This window comes from Gossypium hirsutum, chromosome D02 (genome assembly GCF_007990345.1).
Source record: "Gossypium hirsutum isolate 1008001.06 chromosome D02, Gossypium_hirsutum_v2.1, whole genome shotgun sequence".
In the NCBI taxonomy this organism is placed as follows: domain Eukaryota; kingdom Viridiplantae; phylum Streptophyta; class Magnoliopsida; order Malvales; family Malvaceae; genus Gossypium; species Gossypium hirsutum.
Window position 1 is genome coordinate 40,501,454 of NC_053438.1, and position 6,915 is coordinate 40,508,368.

Here is a 6,915-nt window from a genome sequence, read left to right on the forward strand (position 1 = left end):
TATACATATATGTTCCAACTCACATATACATATATATAACATTCATACCTTTAACCAAATCCAAGGGTTTATACATGTATGTACTTATATATATTCGGACCTTATGTATGCATATATATTATATATATACCTTTGATTAAAAACAAGAATTTATACATATATATATTCAAACATGATACATATATATATATTCGAACATGATACATATATATATACATATCATTCATACTTTAACCAAATTCAATCTATATACTTTCAATTTTAGCTCATCAAAATACAATAGATATACATACATATATAGTGATTTAATAACATCAAATTGCTAATAGACTTACCACGGACAGTGTAAAATCAAAACCGGACGATTAGTTGGCGACTTTAGCTTTTCCCCGATCCAACTCCGATTTCTTTGGTTCTTGATCTAAATATATTCAAAATAAACTAGTTTAATTATTATTACATTCAATTTAATCCAAAAACACATAAATGGGCAAATTATCATTTTGCCCCTGACATTTTACACTTTTTGCAATTTAGTCCCGATTGCATAAAACACAAAATACACAAAATTTTCCCAACCTATTCTAGGGCTGAATGTTCATAAGCTTCATACAAGTCCATACATTTCATTTATTTCACATTTTAGTCCCTCAAAAATTTAATTTCATAATTTAGCCCTAATTACTCAATTTCACCAAAAATTCAAAGCATATTAATCTTTCACCCATCTTTCATATTTCATCATCAACTATTAAAAAGCTCAAACATTCATCAATGGCATATCTCAAAATCACCATCAAATTCTAAAATTAAAGTATGGACCTAGTAGTATACAAAGCAACGATCTCAAAAAACGTAAAAATTATCAAAAACCGAAACAAAACTAACCTTAATCAAGCTATGAAAGTGCCGAACTTTAGAAAGCCATATTTGGGTTCTTCACGCTTAACATTCGGCTAAGAAAAGATGAAAACATTCATCTTTTCATCATTTATTTTTAATTATAATGTTTAATTTAACAATTGAGTAAATTAACCTTATTATAATAAATATATATAACATATATATTAAGGTCAATTATGTCATATGCCACCCACTATCTACTTTATGGTCTTATTGCATCATAAATCCTCCCATTTAAAAATACTACAACAATTAGGTGCTTTTAGATTTAACCCCTAAATTTTCATTTTACGCGATTAAGCCCTTTTATTAAAGCAGACACTTAAACAACGAAATTAAAACATGAAAATTTCACACAATCAAATTCACACATAATAAACACACAAAATAATATTAAAATATTTTTCTAACTCGAATTTGTGGTCCCAAAACCACTATGTCCGATTAGGGTCAATATTGGGTTGTTACACTTGGCATTCTTTCTAACAGCATTGTTTGAATTCCCATCACCTTGACTATTCCAACCAAAGTTTGGATGTTGTTTCCACCCTGGATTATAAGTGTTGTAATAGGGATTATTATTCCAGTTGAAAGTAAACAGATGCTAGGTTTGATGGACATTCTTCAAACACATGGTCCTCACCATAATAAAACAAGATGAGTCAACTGATTTCATGTCCTGGATCGTAGTTGGTCTCTTCATTGTCTTGATCATATTACCTAAAGATGATATATGGGCTGTCAAAGAAGTGATTGCCTCAAGCTCAATGGTGCCAACAGCTCTCCTGCTAGTCCCAACTCACGTGGTAGGATATTGATAATCATTGTTGGCAATCCATTCCAAAATCTCATATGCTTCAATATTGGATTTATCCAACAAAGTACCATTGGCGGAAGCATCGACTACCATTCTTGTATGCACATCTAACCCATTATAAAACATCTTCATCTGAGTCCAGTGCTGAAACCCATGCATCAGACATTTTCTAAGTAATTCTTTAAATATTTCTCAGGCTTCATACAGCGTTTCATCCTCTAACTGTCAAAAAGATGTTATGTCATTTCTGAGATTGGCATTCATGTTTGGCGGATTATATCGTAGTAAAAAACTCTAGCAAAGGTCACTTTATGATGCCACTGTTCCCGACGATAAGGCATTAAGCCACGCTCTTGCACGATCTCTCAAGGAGTATGGGAACAATTTAAGCCACAAGGCATCTTCAGGAACATCCTATTGTTTAAACGAGTCACAAACCTCTAAAAAAAGTCTCAAATGTAGTCTTGTATCTTCAGTTGGTGACCCATTGTCCAACAGTTTGTAACATCTGAAACATTACCGGTTTCAACTCAAAATGCTGAGGTTGTATGTGTGGTCTTACTATCCCTAGATTCAGGTCATCTAAAATTGGAATGACATACTCTCAAATTGGTCTGTCTTGGTCATCTATCGTACGACGAATAGGAAGATTAGCATCCCGACCATTTGGATTTAATGGATCATTCAAACCAGGATCATTCCCTTCCCTAACCATATTACATAATTCTATTCTCCTTCTTAGCAAAGTTCTCTCTATCTCTAGGTCAAAAGGATACTTTTCATTAATAGGAATGCTTCTATTCATGCACTGACGGCAAACCTATAGAAATTAAATACAACTAAGTTAGCTAAAACTAATGAAATAAAATAAAAATAACAAAACTAAATTTCACCAATTGTCGATCCTCGACAATGGCGCCAAAAACTTAATGCGTGTGAATATGATATGCAAATTGTGCAAGTATACACGTCGAATCACGTAATAAAATGATAAGTGAGATCGTCTCCATAGGAATCGAATAGATGTAAATCGGTCAAGTTATTATAGTGAAGTGTGATTAATGCTATGGCAAACCAATAATAAGAATACAGTGGCAATTGAAAGAATGATGATGTATAAAATGTGCAAAATGAATAAGCAATCAATTAAAAAGGTTGTGACAAAGACATTACAACAAACAATAGAGGGGCTACAATGTTGATTGAGTAAGCTAGGATTACTAAATAATCTACCCTTACTAACCTCTAATGCTTCAGCAAAATCTTAATTATTCTACAGCTCAGAATGGTTTTATTGTGGTTTGTTTCATTCGAGAGCGACCTAAAGTTACCTCACCTAGGATGCTATATGTCTATAGGCCTTGATTTTGGTTCCCAATATTATTTCTTCTTCCTTCTATATGAAATATTACTCTATGTCTATAGACTGCTACAAGTAATTGATTAAACACTTACTCATATCATTCAACTTCGATCTAAGTAACCTAATCTTATCAGACTTAGGTTATTTTTATATACTTGTTGAACATTCATCAATGCACCGCATGCATGTAATCTTGAAGTACCATTGAATGAAACAGTAGATTAATCCAGATTTAAACTTCGGCCATTAATAGAAATAAGAATTTCATCAAAGTAATCCCAACCCTAAGAGATTTAGCTTATTACTCGGTAAATAAAATTCAAGTTTAACACAAAAACCAACATTTTCTTCATCAATTAAGCTCATGAAGAAACAAAATAAGAAATAGAGGAAGAATTCTGGGATGACAGCTTTCACCTATCCAGCTCTCAACACAGGCGACGCAATGTCTTGCGGTGGCTAAGGATGACTGCCTTCTTCTTCCACCTTTTTCTCTGCCCTTATTCTTAGCCACTCCCCTCTATTGTCCCAACACTGCTATCCTCTCTTTTTGTGGCTTTTTTATGTTTTCCTTCTAGGGTAGGTTCACCAACCCATAATCCTTTCACTCTTTTTCAGGTGGATTTATCTTGTACAAGTACAGCTAGGGCTGAGAACGGTATGTATTAAGTGCTAACTAGGCATCTTCCAGGCATTGCCATAGCATTTGTGTTGACAAACTATCCAAATTTTGTCACAACAAACCTTCAATCCTTTACTCATTTTCCTACACTCTGCACCTGTCAATCAACCACTAAGCAAATCCTCCCCACGGGCAATTAAAAGCAACATGTAATAACACTTAAGTACAATTCAAGCTCTTTAATGCAATGCTCTAAAAGTATCAATGCAATATCCTAAAATACAACTAAACTCACCCAAGTATAGGCAATTAACTAAGCCTAAAGGAATGAAATATAACTCTTTTCAAGAGTTATCACGGTGGGGGAGAGATTTTCTCACCATTATCAATATAGCTTAGACCCTTGTATCCAATTTCCCTTCTTCAAATAGCTAAGATCTTATTAAGTTTTCCACTTCTAGAACCCATTTTCTTTAGAATGGTTTGAGCTTCTATAAACTCCTTTAAACTACATTCAATTTTGTTTTTGTGTCTATCAATTTGACTTCATAATCAATAATAATGGCATCTTTATCTTTCAAAGCCCTGCAAATGTAAGAAACCAAACTACATAAAGATATTATGTTTCCATCTTTGTTCTTTAGTGTTCATCATTAGTGCCTGAATAGTTGGCACTGCTCAATTTTCTTGCGAATACCATTTTAGAATTTAATTCAATTATTCGCATTTTATATATTTTTTGATAATATATAAAATGAATAATTAGTATGTAAATTTTATAAAAATATATAATACTTTGAATAAAAGAAATAAAAGTATTACAAAAAAAAACTAAATTTTTTTTAAAAGTTGAAGCAATAATTATAAATTATGCAAAATAATTAATGAGTTAGACACAAAATTACAAAATTGTTTAAATGAATGAGTCCATCAATATATTTATTTCTCTTATTATTTATTTATTTATTTTTAAATAAATTTAAAAATATCTCAATATATTTATTTCTCTTATTATTTATTTATTTATTTTTAAATAAATTTAAAAATATCTTAAAATCGAGCAAAAATATTCCTAGTATTTTAATGAAAAAACCTATAAAGGACCTTGTTATTTAGTGCAAAGGCAAAACTATAAATGGATGAAGGTGGAGAGCCTGTTGATTGACGAGGAAAGCAAGTCGTGGAGATATGATTTGCTTTTGGAGCTGTTTTTACACGAGGACTCAGAGGCCATTAAGGCTATATCCCTTTGAGCCTTCAAACTCTATTGGAATGAGAGTTTGGGGATTTTTACTGTCAGGTCAGCATATTTTGTGTCAGTGGCCGAATATTACATTACATAGTCGAGGTTAATGTAAGGTGAATATGTTTTCGGAACTTTGTAAGAGAAGCATAGAGGTGGAGAATAGATGCAATGTGTTTGGAGAATCTCTATCCAGACATTTTTGCCAGCATGAATGCTGGAGGCTTGATTTATGAAGGCTTCCTTGGGATGAACATGAATGAAAATCTCCATCAAAGTGTGTGGCGGATACTATTTATATGCTTCCTTTGGTTCATTACCTGATCATTTTTCTTCTAAATCAAGTTGTTTTAGAATGTTCTTATCAATATATATATCTTGTGTTGTGTTAAAGAGGGTGGCATTGGGTAAAACATTACATTTCAGTATCTCTGCATGACAATATGCCTCAGATTTTGTCCTATCAATACACTGAAATTGACTGCCAACATTTTGAGAGCAAATTTTCCAGGGTTTTTGCGGTATTTGTTACACTCAACATTATGGGCCAACAAAATCAGGATACAAGGCACGTCAGTTAAACTACACATATTCTTGTATTAACAGAAATGGCCGAAAAGGTTACTTTCACTTCTATAGCCACAAAATTTAAGCTTTGGCAGGATAAAAAAAATAACAATAACACAAACAAGATAGAATAAAAAAGAAATATATGAATATACCAACATTTTATTAACCAAAAAAATGACACTGACTATCTAATTTTATATTCAGATAATAACAAATCATCATAACTTTTTTTTAAAAAAAAACATTTAATTTTAATTTCTAATAATATGTTACGAGATCAAATATTAAATCAAAAAGATAATATTAACACAACATGAATATACTCTTCTACCAATAGCAATAAAAACCGTTAATAATGTCGATTTTGTTGTGAAGATATTTCATGGAAAAAAAATTACCTCCTTATTTGTTAAGGCGGAACAGAAGGTTTTGATTTGCATTTGATTGTCCGAGCTTAAAAGGGAAGCTGATGATTTGCTGGAATGCCCTCCAATTAATTAAGACTAACATGAGCACAAAATCAGAAAAGAGCTTTGTATATCTGTCATTCAATTCTATCATCCGTCTATGCATAGATTCGATTAATATCAAATTTATATACAAATTTTAGATGAATGTATAATTTTATATATGAGCTTGATATAATTATATACTTGAAATTTAAATTGTGGTTCATATGTATACTAAAAATTTTGATTTTCATTCAATTGTACACATTTTTAAATAAATGAATGTATACATTGCTTTTATATTGGATTAATATAATTGTTTATGTATGCAACATATCAATGTAAAATGGTACTAATTCGACAATATTGTTAGTAATTTGTTAAAATTGAATCAAATCAAAATTTCATATATAAAATTTAACGAAATCAAAGTTAATGTATAGTTTTGATATTTATCCCTATATGGTTTGCTTGTAGAGTTTTGCATATCCAATATTTCCATGTCCATTAGCAATTAAAAATCAGACATTGAGTATGTAAAGGCTTAATATACCATTTGATACTCAAGTTTGACCTCTCTTTTTTTCTAATGTGGTAGTTGTGTTATCTCTTGGTCCAATTTGATAAAAGTTATATATTTTGGCACCAAAAAAAATAATGTCAACTTTTTAATGTTTAATTCGAGTTATAGGTTGATTTGATAAAAGTTTATTGCTAATATAATGGGTTTGAATTTCTCATGATTTTATTAATAGAATAAATTTAGTATTAATTGTGAATTTGTTTAAGTTTACATTTAATTTGTCAAATATAATCCAACAGATGTGATTTAATTTGAGTTTTAGGGTTGATTTGAAAAATGTTCAAATCAACCATAAAACCCGAATTAAGCACTAATAAATTAACATGATTACCTTTCGATATCAAAATATATAACTTTTATCAAAT

The 6,915-nt window shown here is 30.8% G+C and overlaps 1 non-coding gene across 1 annotated transcript; it reads left to right on the plus strand.

Moving 5' to 3' along the window:
* The first annotated feature begins 1,868 nt into the window (after positions 1–1,868).
* Positions 1,869–1,975, plus strand: LOC121215056 (small nucleolar RNA R71). Its single transcript, XR_005910792.1, has one exon. It is a non-coding gene; the product is annotated as a small nucleolar RNA R71 (small nucleolar RNA).
* The last annotated feature ends 4,940 nt before the right edge of the window (positions 1,976–6,915 follow it).